Source organism: Microcebus murinus, chromosome 2, assembly GCF_040939455.1.
Source record: "Microcebus murinus isolate Inina chromosome 2, M.murinus_Inina_mat1.0, whole genome shotgun sequence".
Classification (NCBI taxonomy): domain Eukaryota; kingdom Metazoa; phylum Chordata; class Mammalia; order Primates; family Cheirogaleidae; genus Microcebus; species Microcebus murinus.
The window spans coordinates 28,214,120-28,230,851 of record NC_134105.1 but is presented as its reverse complement, the minus strand read 5'-3'; the positions used below and the strand labels follow the sequence as shown (position 1 = coordinate 28,230,851).

General features: G+C 47.4%; 1 long non-coding RNA gene and 1 other non-coding gene across 2 annotated transcripts in view; both read left to right on the top strand.

The window, feature by feature from the left end:
* Nucleotides 1-527: 527 nt before the first annotated feature.
* On the top strand, nucleotides 528-634 carry LOC142869693 (U6 spliceosomal RNA). The gene has a single exon (XR_012918267.1). It is a non-coding gene; the product is annotated as a U6 spliceosomal RNA (small nuclear RNA).
* Nucleotides 635-10,890: 10,256 nt separating this feature from the next.
* The window catches only part of LOC105879528 (uncharacterized), a 64,104-nt gene continuing 58,262 nt past the window's right edge, over nucleotides 10,891-16,732 (top strand). Inside the window, exon 1 of the long non-coding RNA XR_012923280.1 lies at nucleotides 10,891-11,003. This is a non-coding gene — a long non-coding RNA (uncharacterized LOC105879528). The remainder of the gene's footprint in view (nucleotides 11,004-16,732) is intronic.

Genomic DNA, 16,732 nt, shown 5'->3' with positions numbered 1-16,732 from the left:
TCTGGAATAACTTGGGGCGACTTTAAAAATAGTGTTACCAGGCCTATCCCAAACTAAAGTCATGCGTTGCTTAATGATGGGGATAATGTTCTGAGAAATATATCGTTAGGCAATTTCCTTGCCGTGTGAACATCATAGACTATACATACATACAACTAGATGGTCTAGCCTACTACACACCTAGGCTGAATGTTCTAGCCTATTGCTCCTATGCTACAAACCTGTATAGCATGTTGCTGTCCTGAATGCTACAGGCTGTTGTAACACACCGATAAGTATTTCTGTATATAAATATAGAAAAGGTAGAGTAACAATATGGTATTATAATCATATGAGACCCCTGTCAGATATGCGGTCCATTGTTGACCGAACTGTCGTTACGGTGTGAATGACTGTAATTAAATAAGGCTGTTCCCATGTGACTTAATGTCAGTTAATGTTGAGAACTGCTGGCTTCTGGGCTGGATCAAACTACCTCTAGCTATTTTGTGTGCGAAGGCCTAGGTCATGTGCCATAATACAGGCTTGTGCTCACTTTGGCAGCACATACACTAAAATTGGAACTAGACAGAGAAGATTAGCATGGCCCCTGCATAAGGATGACACACAAATTGGTGAAGTGTTCCATATTTTTAATAAATATCTATAATGTGATGTTTGAACTTTTTAATGAGTTAATTTTAAGTAAAATTGCGATTCTAACTTCGTATGTGAGTTCATAATGAAGCTTGCCTATAATATACATATATATATATATATAGGCTTGTTGAATTGAGTTAAATGGGTTTGGTCTCCCAACTCCTCAAGCACAAAGTATCTCTTTTTTGCTGATGTTGTCTTTGGTTTTTTTTTGGTGTTAATCCAAAGTGTCAAACAGAAACACATAAGAAGTGTCAGATGTATATCTGTTAGTCAGTATATTGTTCTTTTTTCTTCCAAATTCCTGGGTTGTGACAGCTTAAAATATCTGTGGTTAGCACAAGGTTTATTGTGAAAATTTCGAAGCAAGATGAATTTTGATTCATTTGGTTAAACGAAGAAATATGTTGCATTGCACTGTTTGACAGAGGCAATAATTAGCCACTATAGGGTAGTTACAGTAAGTATTGGTCCATGGCAATCTGTAGGTACCCCATAAATATAGGACGAATGAATGAATGAATGAATGGCAAAATTGAAACCAGGGCAGTAGAGTGTCTCTAACTTTATACTTATCCCTTAACGGCAGTCTCGACCCTCTTCAACTACTTCCCATTCTACCTTTCATCACTAATTTTTTATATGGGACTTAAGTTGAATATCACTGCTTTAGTGATGCTTTACCCCAAACAACTTGCAAGCACTAAATAATCTTCAAAGTAAATCAATTTATGGGCTAGGACAATGTTCAAGACTGTCACTCTGGAACTTGGGCACCTGTAGATGGTCTGTCATTTTCTCACGGTGGTTTAATGCCAGTACTTGCTCTCCTACAAAATTTCCCCTTCCCTTCTGCTCTGACTAAAGACCCTAAAACACAGGTACAGCCTCACCAAACTTCTCTCGTTGCATCTGCTCTGTAGGCAGGCACGGTTCTGTGAAAGCAAATGTCACTGCAGCAGCCATAATTTAAGACGTCCTTTTAAAAAATTCCAATTTCATCATTTCACAGAAGAATAGATCAATATTTCTACAGTTAAGAGTTTAGTTAAAAACCCTGCTGTGCAATGAAATAATGCATCTGCTATTGGCGTAGAGCGACTGGGATGTTAATTCCCTGGTTTTGTGTCAGTTAAGGGCAAATTAGCCTTCCAGCACCAGTCATGACTCATTATGTCATTATGTAGAAGGCACTTACTGTACCTCCACTACTATGCAATTTAGATCCAATAAAAATTGTGACAGCGTTTTTATCCACTTCATTAAGCTACTAATTTCTTGTAAAAAAATGTACATTAATCTTTTTATAGCTTCATGCAGAGTGGCATATTTTTAGACTCTAACATTGATTAGGTCCTGGTTAAGAATAATTTTCACAGTACTTTTAAGAAATGTAAATAAAGTTACAATAATTTAATTTTTCAACATAGTTATGACAGTATTGATCTTAAAATGAACATGTTGGCTGAATTAAATGTGTAGCCCAAATGAAATACAGACTGAATATTTAAACATGCAACAAATTACAAAGCGTGGCTTAACAATACCCTGCAAACAGAATGAAGAGAGGGAGCGTGAACCTCCATGGAAAATATTAATTGCTCATATTTTAAAAGATGTAAATGGAGATTTTTTTTTTTGACATCTGACTTTTCTTACCCAAATGTTTAAAAAATACGGTAAAAAAATTGTCTTCCCCTTTTGATTTTTCATTCCTTGTGAAGTATTAATGACTCGTCTGCCTGAATGCATCAGGGAAAAGTAGAAAAGGAGAAAGTTCCCTCTGCTGGGTTTGCGGTATTAGCAGGTAGGAGTCGGAGGAGTCAGAGCCCAGGGTTTTCAGAGGGCGCTGCGGGCGGTGGAGGGCAGGGTGTGGCATTTGGGTACTTGGTGGCAGGAGCTGCATCTCTTTCACTCCAAGCACCCACCGTGCCCAGGGCTTTTTGGAACAAGGGCTGACGAAGCCATGAGTCATGTCCTCACTGGCCGGAAAGGTGAGCTCTAAATGCTGACTGGCATTTGATACAATTACTCAGACTTCCCATTAGATCCTGACCTGCCTCGCTGGACCTTGTCTCCTTATTCGGGACTCTTTGAGCTGTGCTCTGACTTCGCTCCCCTCTGGCAGTGGTGTCTTCTGCTTTCCCAGGCGAAGGCATCTCAGCTCTGCCCTGGCCTCCGCACCTGCCCGGTTCTAGCCCCTCAGCAAGTGCCTACCACGTCAGCCCCCAAGGGGCACGCAGGGAGCTGGAGGGGGTGACGAATGGTTAGACTTTATCATAGGGGACACACGGAGTGTGAACAGTGCTGTATTGGAGTCAAAGACTTAGATTCTTCCAGGAAATAGCTGTGTCCCCTCTCCAAGCCTGTCCCTATCTTCCGTAAGAGGGCTTTGTGCTGCATGGTTACAAAGGGCTGCTACAGAACCAAAAAGTTCTAGGATATGATGACCTCCTTGTCACTCTAGGAATTCTTTCATGGGACATTCTTGCAGGCTGTGCGTGGGTGGTTCCAATATCGGGAGACTCTTTTCTTTTTATATTTTGAATGTATTGAGTCCTGTACCTTTCCAGAAAGGATTAAAGAGGGGGTTGAGAAGAGCTTTCTGCCCTGTAACATCATCTTCACTTCCACCGAGACAGTGCGAGTCCGAGCAGTTCCAAGTGCCGTTACCGGCCAGCCTCATCTCAGCATGGAAGAAGCTGCGGCTGCTGCTAGGAGTAATTATGATCCTGTTACCACTGTCCAGGCCCCAGGCTCTGGGAGTGTGGCTGTCCCCAAGCAGGCTTGTGTGGGACCAAAGGCGTGTTCCTAGCTCATAGCCAGAGCTGCATCTCTCGGGCCCCTGGTTGCTCTCTAGAGAGTCCATAGTAGCGGGAAATGGCTGCTCTGTTTTGTGGCTGCTCCAGACCCTGGGCGCAAACAGACCCTCCCCCCCCAGCATTTCCATTTCCCTAAAGCCACTTCTCTTTGCAGTTGTTGCTGCCACTTCCCAGACGTTTACTGATGTGCCATGCTGTTCCTAACAGTGAAGCTCACCCTGGTTGCTATTTTCACCTGTACAGTTTCATTTCTGCGCTAGGAAGAGCAGTCAGTCTCAGCCCTCATCTCTAAGAGCATCACCTCTGCTTTGCCAGGCAGGCAGATGACCCAGAGAGGCAAAGTGACTAACCGAAGGTCACACAGCTAGGAAGCAATAGAGCTAGAACTTGTGAGTCTGTGTTCAGTATATCAGAGCTTATCCAATGCTTTTGGTAATGGAACAGACTAGTGCTTAAGAGATTGGGCGCTAGATTTAGGTAGATATGGATTCAAACTCCAGCTCTCCCACTTACTGAGTTCCTTAGCTTGAGTTAATTACCTAACTTCTCTGAACCTGTTCCATCTTGTCATCTTTATCCATGGGGATAAATACTTTTTAACCTCACATAGTTATGGTGAGGATTAAATGAGATAAAATGTGAATCACTCAGCCTCGTACTTGGTACATATTAAAATCAATAAGTGGTGGAATGGTAGCTCTCATTATTTTTATTATCGTTATCATTACTATGAATTCATTCAGATCGCACCACCACCCCATGTGGCAGGTATTCACTTACTCATCCGTAGGCATTTATAATCCTAAGAGCTGCAACTGACAGAAGGGGAAGGTGTGGCTCAGCAGGCTTTGTCAGGGTCGCCTGGAAGCCTGCTCCTCTATTTCTGTCTTGGCCCAGCACCACTTTGCCAAGCTCCAGACCCACAGGGTTCCTGCCTTTTTCCTTCCCTGCACATGCCCAGACTCAGGGATGCTTGGCCTCGTGGCTGGGTGGCCTCTGGTTCTCAGGAGGCCGCGCGTGTGACACTGATGCAATGGCCAGGAGGCAGGACCTAACCCAGAGGAGGAGCTGAGCTGTGCCCCAAGCACCCAGCCTCTCTCTCCAGGAAGAACTCCTGTTCCGGGGTCACGTAATTACTCCCCACAGAAAGCTCTTTCAACTTAAGTATAGGGTTCTGTGTGTGACGCTGTCTGCGAGGCAGCCCCAGGGACTGGCGGGAGGTTAAGTTCTGTTTCTCTTCAAAACAATGATTCCTCCGAGGTTTATATAAATACACAATCAGTTTCCTATTATGACATTGTGAAGGAGCAGTTGGTTGCATCTTCATAATTAAGACTTGAAGAGAAGTCAATGACAGTGCATAAATTAGACTTAGATGTTTTTCACCCTCCCTGTCCTTCTTTTCCCCGGGCACCTCGTGCTCCTGCTGCCCAGCCCTGGGTTCTCAGGCAGCCCCGGCCCCCTCATACCCCAAACATCAGCCACTCCCTCCCCACCAGCCTGGGAAGTCCCCGAGTAGGAGGGGTTTCGTTTTGCAGGCTCCTTTGCCAGATGGTATTTGATACGAATATTGATGTTAATGGCGTTTGGATAATGACACTGTCTGTGGCAGGGGCTTTATTACTGTTATGAACGGCACAGTCCTGGAGGGAACCATTCCGTTTAGTTACCTTTGTGTGTGTGTGTGTGTGTGTGTGTGTGTGTGTGTGTGTGTGTGTGTGTGTGTTGCAAATGTTTAACAGACAATTATCAGGAGACAGTGTTCTAGGGGATTTGGGTTATTCCTGAATTCCTAGGCAGGTCCTGAAATAGTCCATGCCTCAGGGCTGGGGCGCCTTGGAGGGGTCGGTGGGAGCTGCCTGCGGTTATTTCCTTTCCTTTCTTGCAGAAACCGGTTACCCCAACCTCTCCTGCTTGTCCTTCGACAAGACATTCCCATTCTTGGAGGGTCTGCTTTGTTGCAACCTCTCCATAACCAGATACATCAAAACCTACCTTTTACACTTCCTGGGGGAGTTTGAGCTCCTTCCTATTAAAAATGAATAATAAAATCCTCCGCTTTCATCCTAATGGGGTTAGTAGGAGGTGTTTAGCTTTTTATAGCTACCTAGATGATCGAAAGAGGCAGATGAAGCCATCACAAAATTAAGGAAGAGGTCATCATTAGAAGACCAAGGACCAAAGTCTTTTAAAAGCATTTCTGGTCTTAATTCAAAGCGCCTCTCTGGAGAGCTTTGGCGCACAGAGACTGTGGGGCTTTCTCTGTTGGAACCAAAGCGCTGGTAAGGTGAGGACTGTGTACCAGGCTTCTGTGCAAAGCCTGTGCAAGGACCGGTCCCTTCAGAGCAAATATGACACTTTCAAGGTGGATTATTCAGCAGATAGTTAGGCCTGTTTTCCCGCATCAGGCAAAAACCATCTGCCCTTACGAGAAATGGGTAAACGAATGAATGGGACCTCAGGTGTTTTCAGAGCGCCATAAGATGGCTTCAGGTGTTGGGCTGCCCGTTGCAACCGGCCAAATGCTCCTGGGATCTAAGGTATCAGGCAAAGAGGGAAATCAGGAGGCTGAGCTGGACTTCTTGGAAACAGCATACAAATGGATTGTTGTGTGTGCTCCTGGCTTGGACAGCACAGCTCTAAATCTGAATACAAAACAGAGAAGATGCTCTTTTGCTCCTTTCAGACTAATGATTTTGTCCTTTTTCCCTCTCCTCTTCATTTTATTTCTTCATCTATAACATCTGCAAGAGGGCAGCCAGACTAATAAAACTGCGCTAAGCTCGTCTAATGCCAGCCATTGATCCAAGGGTGGGACCTGATTAATCAATGAGATTTTAGCGGTGTTCACATCCCCAAGGGACATCAGGCCCAAAGACAGGTCTTGCCTCTGCAGAGGGGAGGAATCTGAGAACTGACGGAGTGATTCTCTATGGATTCTGGGAGGTATCGAGAGGCAGGGTGCCCATCCTCCACGAACAGTCTTTGTGGCAATTTCACAGGGCCACCTTGGGTGTTCGATGGCCTTGCTTTTGGGATGCTTACTTGCTCTAGCAGTGTGATATCGCCGCAGGATTTGCTGGGCTCCAAGGGTGGGCTTCCAGAACAGGGAAAACCTTATGCAACATACAAGGCACTTCTCCCATGACTACAGGTCTGGGAAATCATCTCCGCTAACCCCTCTCATTGGTCAGTAGAGGAAACTGAGGCCCAGAGAGGGAAGGGCCTTGCTCAAGGTCATATGCTGAATTAATAACACCATAGAACTGGAGCTCAGGCTGAGCTCTTTGCCTCCCCTGTGCCTATAAGGCTGAGTCAGGATTAGAGCCTGTTGCAACCATCAAAGGGTTGATGCAAGCAGTCACATAGAATTCAGGCAGGATACAGACACCAAAACTGAACAGTTCAGTTTGAGAAAATAGGCTGGATAAAAATAAAAATAAAAAATAGGTTGGATATTCCTTTTCTTCCTTTTTCTTTAACGTATTTTTTAATGTGAGCAATTACATACATAGAAAAATACCTAAAACACAGATATAATTTGACAAATAATTTATAAGCCAATACCTTTGTAACCACCACCCAAGTCAAAAATTGAGCACTGCCAGCTGTATAAGAACCCACCATGTGTGAGTGGGCTCCCTTAGCTCAGCCCTTTCCACCCTAGACGTAAGCCCCACCTTGACTTTTGTGATGACCACTACCTTGCCTGTCTTCATAATTTTACAACCAAATAGCTTATTGCTACCTGCTTTAAACTTTATATAAATGGAATCACACTGTGTGTATGTGCTCTTGTATGTCTTGTTTCTTTAATCCAACATTGTCAGATTCTAACATTGTGAATTATTTTTAAGAAGCCTGCTAGAACCCTGCCCTAGGAGGTGATTCTTGATATAGCTCATCCTAGGGTGTGGGTACAAGGGTAGCCCAAAGAGGTTGTTTTTTGGACTGTGGTCCTGGTTGCCCTGTCCAAATGCCATCTTATTTTTTAGCTTCAGGGACCTGATAGTTTCATGAATTCCCTCTAAATATATACTAATTTAAGGGACATAGGATTGTGCACAGCACGGGTGGGGAACAGGGAGGGAATGCTAGAGTTCCTTGCTTTGCAACGGAGGCACCTGACCTAGTCTATGAACCCCCAGGGGCAGGAGTTGTTTTATCTGTTTTAGTTCTTCACGGCCCAGGATTGAGTCCGTCCGTAGGGGGAGATGGATAAACATTTGTCCAGTGAACAAAAATATAAAGGTCACTCAGTACAGGCCTCCGTGGGATGCCTGAATTTCCTCAACAGTACGATCTCCAGTGACCAGTGCCTGAAGAACTATTTCCTTGGTGGTCTGAGGCCCACCAAATGCAAAAAGTTGGCTTACTGGTGGAGGCAGGAATCTTGATCACCCTTAGAACATTTGTGTCTTACATTCGAAAAGACCTTAGAAAGGTCAGTATTAATCAGAGATTCGCCATTTCTCTAGAAATTATATAAAAGGAGTACAGGGAAGACAATCTCCTATTGAAAACAAACAAAGCCTGCGATGTGCTTTTGCAGGGAATCGCTGGATCGCTGGATCGCTGGGCAGGGTGGCTCCAGGTCTCTTGGCTCTGAGGTGGAGAGCTTCTGGCCACTGAAGCTTCTCCAGGTGATTCCCAGCCAGGGGCTGGGGGTCTCTTGAGCACCTGCTGCTGACTCGGGAGCAAAAGCTGAAAGTGAGGCAATCTTTGTGCCAGCAGGCAGGCTGGACAGGATCTAACAGAAAGCCTCTGTGTGTTCCACCTCCACCTGCCTGTGCTCAGCAACACTCACCTTACCCAGTCGGGTCAGGCGTGAGGCAGCTACCGTGGCAGCTGAAGATGCAAATGAATATTTCTTGAATTATTTTTAAGTTTTTATTTTTTTAAAGCTCACCCTTTAGAGAAATGCCTTTAAATATGTAGGGCAGTCAAGTCTTAGAGAGAAGGTCAGATTCAATCCCCGTACCACCACCCCGCCCTGGAGCCCCTGCAGGCTCCCAGAAATTTCACGGAATCCATCCTGGAAGTTAAATACCTGTACTACTGCACCCCCACCCCACCCCTCCTCACTGTAACTTGCTAAGTGTGTATGTATTTGTGGGATTGTTCAACTTCCCCACCAGATGTGAATCTTCACGACTTTTTTTGACTACCAGTGTTCAGCTAAGGGCTTAGGAGGTAGTTGGCGATGGGGGAGCATTTGTTGAATGAATGATTGGGGTGGAATGATTGTTGATTGAATGCTGAGGGGTCTGACTCAGGAAAAAGACCACCTGGGCGTCAGTGAAGGCCGGTGGAGGGCTCTCCACAGACCACCACCGCCTGTCCCCCACCCCAGACTGTGGTAAGAGAGGGGAGCCCCGAGAGCCCTGGAAGGCGCCGCGGGGAGGCCTGTCTTCCTGGAAAGCCACGCTAGGAATTGTCTTCAAAAGCTGCAACGCAGCCCCCGGAGTTTGAGCACGAATAAATCATTAGCATTTTATTTACAATTCTGGGTTTACAATTCCTAGAAAAGGATCCTGCTGTTCAGTGCGGATTCCTGTTCTGCGGGCTTTCCCCAGCGCCGCCTCCTTCCACCTCCCGTCTTCGGAGGGCCGGGTTCGCTCGCGACTGCCGCGGACAAGAGTGGGGCGTGGAGCGGACCGCCGGGTGGTCTCGGGAAGGGGGTGCGCCGCCCCCCCGCCCCCCGGTCTCGCATTTCTCGACGACTCTGAGCAGAGAACCGTGTCCTCTTAGTTTTACGAGAAAGGAAGGTTGATTCGAAGAGAGCTGGAGACTTGCTCAAGGTCACGCAGCTCGTGCTGAAGTTTGCGCCCCAGTCCGTGGCTTGCCGCAGACGCCCGACCCCCGCGTCCCGCCGCTGCGCTCCCCGACGGCGCCCGCCCGGCGCGCCCGCTAGATGGCAGCCTTGGTCTCCGCGGCGCGCGGCGGCCGCCCTCGCGAGGGCCTGGCTGCGGGCCCCGCGGGCTGCTCCGGGGGGCGGTGCCGCTGGCACCCAGGCCCGGGCCTCCAGGGTCCAAGTGACCAAAGGAAGAAGAGAGTTGCTGGAAGCAGCCCGGGCTCCCCTGCCCGGAACCGAGCAGGGTTTGTCCCGGGCGCCCCCGGCGCGGGCACCGAGCGCGCGGCGGCCCTGGCGCGGTGCAACTCTGCGGGGCGGCGGGCGGGCGGAGGGCGGCTGCAGCCCTGCCTGGCAGTGCCGGGCGCGCAGAGGGCCCGGAGGGGCGGCGTGGGGCGAGGCCGCCTGGGGCGCAGTCCGCGGCGGGAGGCCGTCTGGCCGTAACCTGATCTGGTCCCTTTCCAGACTTGCGCGTTGGAACCTCGCCCTAGCTGTGTCTCCGGTGATCGCGGGCCAGTCCCAGCCCGTGTCTCAGCCATAGCGATGCTTCTTCCGCCCACCCAGGACCCACAGTGGCAGGTGGGCTCACCCTGCCCATTTCCGCGGCGGTACCTTTGGATGAGCAGCGATGGGCACGTCTCTGAGGCTGGCACACCTCGGGTCTCAGGCCCGCCACCAGAGAGAGGCGTCTGTGTGCAGAGGAGGTGGTGGCGGTGGGGCGAGCCCTGCCTTTCCTACAGCAGAGGGGAGGTGGGACTCAGGCGGCAGGGGTCAGTCCTCTTGTCTCTGGGGTGTGTGCATGACATGAATTTATGGATTCCTTTGATTGGCCTCTTCCTTTACGCTCAAAGTCATAGGGTCTCTGCCTTTCAACATCTAATATTACAGTGGATCGGCTTGCTGGGCAGGTGAGGCCTATAAAGGGTCCTCTCACTTCCCTTCTACAGTCACGTTCCTTCTCTGGAGGTGGCTTCTCTCCTTTAGGAGGAAGGGGGCTCAACCTGATTGGCCTGGCCTATTTGCCATCTTCATGCATTGGGCAGCGACAGATCTGAACATGGGGCCTTGTCTCGGCCCATGGAGGTGGGGACGCTGAGGCCCAGAGGGGAAGGCCATTGCAGCGGTCACTTGGGGGATCCAGATCTCCCGCTTCAGGACTCTTGCTGCTGCCAGGCCTGTTCCGAAGACTTTCCTCCTTTGTATCCTAATGTCCCTGCAAAGTCCTATGCTTCGTGCTGATTTGGAGAAGTCCCAGAGCGCATGGACCATTGGGTCCTAGGTGTAGGGTCAGGCAGCGAAGGGGTGTTGTTCCCCCTCAGGGTGGCTCTCCAGGCCTAGTGCAGGCCCTACAGATCCGGTCAGGTGAGGGCAGTTGTGGAACCGTGATATGAACATCCCTGGTCCCATCAGTCACCCCCTGGAAAAGCAGCATGCCAGGCAGCACAAGGAGGTGAGTGGAATTTTGGTATCCACCACATGTCCCTCTGTTAAGATCACAATTTCCACGACAGAGCCACTCTTCTAATGGAGCCTGTCAACTCGGCTTAGGCCGCGATGGCTCAGGGCACACCCACCCGAGAGCCCGGGAATGTGGGATCTGAGGCGTTAACTTTGCCTGGCGCTGAGCACGCACAAGGAGGCAGAAAGGGGACTTGCACCTGCGCCTGTCAGTCCAGCCTTCGAATTACGTGGTAATTATTGCGCACTGCCGTGCAATCGGCCAGGGTCTCCGGCGAGTCCGTCAACACACAGAGGGGAAGGCGGGTCTCCCTGAGGGCCCCCAGCGCCCTCCGCACCCGCTGGAAAAGGACCCCTTTGACAGCGTGCAAGGGCCTAGAGCAGCCGTCTTTATTGGCAGCCGGAGAGGCTGTTTGGGGAAATGGAAAAACTTGTGTCGGCGGCGTCAGTCTTGCACAGGGGTAGCCAAGCAGTTTGCAGCGCGTTCTGTTCCTCGCGCTGCCACCACCGCCTCGGCTCCTCCGAGCCTGCTGGGGAGGGGCGAGGGGGAGGAGGTGACCGAGTTCACGTCCCCACCGCTGCCTCTCCCGGAGTGATGGATGGCTGTCTGCTCAGGCGGGGGAGCGCCCGCACAGCTCCCTCTGCAGGGAGCGGCGCTCAGCCTCCCACACCGGCGCGGAGGCTTCCGCGAGCTCCCCTGGGCCCAGACGCTGGGGAATATGGGCTCTGGGTCAGTTATCGCGGCCGGTTATTTTGGGTTATGAGACCATCCTTGTCGGTTTCATCCTGCTGTGTGGCAATCTTGCACAAACGTCCGTCGCCGCCTCTGGGCTCCATTTCACCCTTTTGCAACAAACCCAACGGTGTCTCCCTATCTCCGATGCCCCGGGGCTCAGGGGGTACCAAGGCTCACCTGAGTTTTCTTAGAGGGGCACTCGGGTTAGGGAACGATTTACCCATGGAAAGAAACAGAAATCAGAGGGTGGGTGTTGGGTCATTTCTTCTTTAAAAGACAGTACGTTTTAGAATTCCATTAATTGAGGGGTCTAGTTAGTTAAGTACAGGAATATGACTCTAGTTTGCCTTTTTTCTCTCTCTACTCCAAAATGTTATTAGTAAGCCTTCTGCAGCTGGGAATTCTGAAATCCAAACCTGGGCTGAGGAGTGAGGAGTGGGGGCACTTGGGGAGGAGAAGCCCCTCCTGTTAGAAGAAGCCTTTATTCTGCAGATGGCCTCATGTCAGGGGATCCTGGGGTCTAGTTCATGGTGAAAAGCAAGTCTCAGCTGTGGTTTCAGGGCAAGACTTGTGGATGCTACTGCTTCTGGGGCCAAGGTGCTTACAAAACACCTCTCCGATGGTGATGATGAAAAGAATATAATGTACAGCAGTTTACATTTTGGGGGCACCTAGTATGTGCCAGATACAGTTCACTTTGTCTCCACTATCTTATTTAATCTTCAGAGTAGTCTTACAAAATAGATGCTATTGTTATTCCCATTTTATGAGTGGGGGGCGGGAAGGTGGAAACTGAGGGTCAGAGAGGTTAATTAACTTGCTTAAGGTAACACAGCTGGAAAGGGACAGGCAGAACTCAGCCTAAGTCCTAATTTCAAAGCCCTGCACTTAATCACTCTGCTCTATTGCTACAGAATCCTGCAGTCATCTTGCTTCAAAGCACATTTGTACATTGGGGAAACACCCTTTAAAATTAGGTTACAGTTTTGCAATGAGTAGATGTTTGGGTTTGCTGCTGCTTTTTTCTTTTTTTCCAAAACAGAAAAACTAAAACAAAAACCCCCAATCTCTCACTTTCCAATGGATCAGCCAGATCAGAGGAAGAAATAGCTGTTGAGTTTCATTGCTGGCTTATGCAAAAGAGAAGATGCCCTAGAATTCTCTGTCTTTAAAAAATGATTTCACTAATATTTGATGCACTAACTGTGAAGCCATCCTGAATGTCTTCTTTGTGTTACTGTGCCCTGTTCCCGGCGTGCCCACAAGTCCAGCTGGGGCTGGATAAACCTGAGGTCCTCCCCTGGTAGTGCACCATGCTTGTGCTTCAGCTTTGGTGAGGATGGGGATGAGGCCGGATGAGAAGGCCCTGCACAGGCTGCTCAGCCGTGTTGGGAGTCGGTGAGGAGGCCGGATGAGAAGGCCCTGCACAGGCTGCTCAGCCGTGTTGGGAGTCGGCCCAGAGCCATGGAGTGTGAGAAACTTCCAAATTTCAAAAGTGCCCTGGGCCAATTTAATAAACTTCTGCCACCTCCATCTTCTCCACATTTTTGAATTCTCAAATATTCACTCCCATCTAAGACGCGTACAAGAGTGGAAGGATTTTAGAATGTTAATAATGCAGAATTTTACAGCATAGCAAGGTGAATTCTCAGGGGGTAACGGTTAACATCTGCTTTCTCTTTTCCCAAGATAACAATGGGGAAACCTGTGCTCCGCACGTACGCACACCAAGCCAGGATCGTGACAGCCTAGTCTCTCTGTCTTTCTCTCTTACTCTCTCAGCAAAGAGGTAAATTGTCCCCAGATCCATCACTAGGCACAATAACTAGAAAACCTGGATGTAGCAGCAGTGACAGTGATAGGAAAAAACCCCACAAAAACCCAAACCTCATCTCTCAGGGGGCACTTTCTGGGCTGTGAACAAGACCCTTTCTTCCAGGGGGTCTGAAAGACAGACAGCAGGTAGTGCTCTGCTCCTTCCCAGTGGGGCAATTCTTAGCAATCAGCATCAGAGCTGTGGTCCTGACATGTCCCCCGGCAAGTGGCAGGATGCTTTGTATCAGAGGAGACAAACTGAGAGAACTCAGTCTGTGGTTCTAGACACAGGCTCTGGAGCGCCCAGGGGAGTCTTGTGCTTGTGCTTTTTGAGGGTTTCTGGGCTTCCGCCATCATACCTGCCTTCCATGGTAAAGAGTAGGGGCTACCAGTGAGCTCTGGAAACAGAGGAGCCTATTTCCCAGTCCCAGGCCGGGCTCAGTGGCTCGTGCCTGTAATCCTAGCACTCTGGGAGGCCGAGGTGGGAGGATTGCTTGAGGTCAGGAGTTTGAGACCAGCTCGAGCAAGTGTGAGACCCGTCTCTACTAAAAATAGAAAAAATCAGCCAGGCATGGTGGCACACACCTGTAGTCCCAGCTACTTGGGAGGCTGAGGCAGGAGGATTGCTTGAGCCCAGGAGTTTGATTGTTGTGAGCTAGCCTGACGCCACAGCACTCTAGCCCGGGTGAGATTCTCTCTCAAAAAAAAAAAAAAAAAAAAAATCCCCAGTCCCAGATCTGTCTGTGTGAACCTCTACGTAAGTGACCTCTCCCAGCCTCATTCTTCTCATCTGGAAAATGGAGACAATAATACTGGCCTTGTAGGATGTGTGTTGTTGAGCACACAGTCTGGCTTAACGCATGATAACACTTTTAGAAGACCACACACCAATAACTATCATCCACACTTGCTTTCCTAAGACCCATTTTACACCCTTTCAAGCCGCTCATTTTAGGGAGGACAATGTTCTTTGACTTGGAACCAGGTAACCCAGAATATAATTTCTCACCTAGACCAGTCCTGTAGACTCACTTGACTAGCCCCGTGGAAACAATCCCAATTCAAATCTTGGAGCAGCAAAGATGTCCTTTTTAAGGGAACCTCTTGGTTAGTTTTATGGTAAAAAAAAATGACCTAGAAGTTATTTTTAAAAATGAAAACGAAAGGTGCCAACCTTATGTTTGCAGCTACCTAGGGATTTTTTTTGCAGGATTTTTGTGCTGAAACAAATGCTCCTGTATGTTGCAGCAATATCAGCAGCTCAGAGAAATGAGCAGAAGTGGCCAGGACTTGTTGTATAGATGCCATCCTAGCCTAGTATTAGAAGCCCTACACCAGCGCACTGGCTTCTCTCTCTTGCTTGCATAATGCAATTTAAATCCCCTGTTAATTTCCAGGTCGAGTTTCATTCATGAGGATAATCTTTAATTGATGTTAAATATAGGGATCAAGTTAAGTGCATTATTTCTTTTTTACAAAGTGCTAATTGTTCATGTTCTCATAAATTATTTTCTCTTCTTATGTAGCAGGTTTTATGAAAGAACTTTTCAGCCAGTGCTTTTAACCTCATTGTATGAATATTATCCTGTAATCAGCAGGTCGTTCAGATTCCTTCCGGTGAAGATGATCTCTATGTCACCCTTCAGAGCAGTAAGGAGAAGAAAAATGAGCTCGTTTTGTGTGTTTATATATATGGCTAAGCTCACAGACATTAGAAAAATATTTATATCCAAACATTTTAAACTTTCAGCGTATTTTTTCAGCTGCTTCTGTTCCTATTAAGATCCTTGAGGGGTTCAGCCTGAAACTACTCTTTTTTTTTTTTAGGTTGGATGGTATTAAGCATATTCATATTGTTGTGCAGCCATTGTTGCCACGCATTGCCGGAACTCTGTTCATCTTGCAAAACTAAAACTCCCGTTAAACAACAACTCACCATTTCCACCTCCCTTCAGCCCCTGACAATTCTACCTTCTGTGTTTGTGAATTTGACTATTCCAAGTACCTCCCATGAGTGGAATCATGCAGTATTTGTCTTTTTGTGACTGACTTATTTCACTTAGAATAATGTCCTCAGGTTTCAGCCAGGTTGTAGCATGTGTCAGAATTTCCTTCCTTTTTAAGGCCGACTATTATTCCATTGTATGTTAATACCACATTTTGTTTACCCATTCATCTGTGGGTGGACACTGGATTGCTTCCATCTTTTAGCTATTGTGAATAATGCTGCTATGAACATAGTGTACAGCCTGGAACTACTTTTTTTTTTTTTGAGACAGAGTTTCTCTCTGTCGCCCGGGCTAGAGTGCCGTGGTGTCAGCCTAGCTCACAGCAAACTCAAACTCCTGGGCTCAAGCAATCCTCCTGCCTCAGCCTCCCGAGTACCTGAGACTACAGGCATGCGCCACCATGCCCGGCTAAATTTTTTATGTATATACTTTTAGTTGTCCAGCCAACAGGTACATGGCTTCTTTGCCAGAAACTCAATTCCTCCTTGCCCTGACCTGCCTAACTTCTAAATGATTTTTACTTGCACAAGTAATGCATAAAGCCTTTCTCTTTATTTTTTATTTTTATTTTTGTGATAGGGTCTTTATAGAGGCATCTTTCTCCTTTTAAGAAACAATTTTGTTTAGGTATAATTCACGTATCATAAACTTCATCTCTTGAAAGTATATGATTAATGGTTTTTAGTATATTCACAAAATTGTACAACTATCATTTCTATCATCCCCCAAAGAAGCCATGTACCTGTTGGCAGTCACTCCCATCCCCTTTGCCCCTCAGCTCCTGACAACCACAAATCTACTTTCTGTCTCTATAGACTCTCCTATTCTGCACAGTTTACGTAAATAGAATCACACAACATGTGGCCTTTGTGTCTGGCTTCTTTCACTTAGCATAATGTTTTCAAGGCTCATCATGTAGTGCAAATCAGTATTTCATTCCTTTTTATGGTTGAATAATATTCCATTGTGTGCCTATCCCATATTTGACTTATCCATTCATCATTGATGGACAGTCGGGTTTCTACATTTTGACCATTGTGAGTAATGCTGCTATGAAATTCCTGCACAAGTTTTTTGTGTGGATGTTTTCAGTTTTCTTGGATATATACCTACAATTGCTGGGTCATATGGTAACACTATATTTCACTTTTTGAAGAAATGCCAAACTCTTTTCCAGTGGTTGCACCAGCAGTGCACGAGGCCTCCAATTTCTCCACATCCTGTCTCTCAGCTTATATCCATTCTAGTGGGTAGGATTTACATTTCCCTTATGATAAATTATGTTGAACATCTTTTCATGTATTTATTGGCTATTTGTATGTCGTTTGGAGAAATGTCTATTCAATTTTTTCTCCATTTAAAAATTCAGTTATTTCTCTTTTTATTATTGAATTGTAAGTGT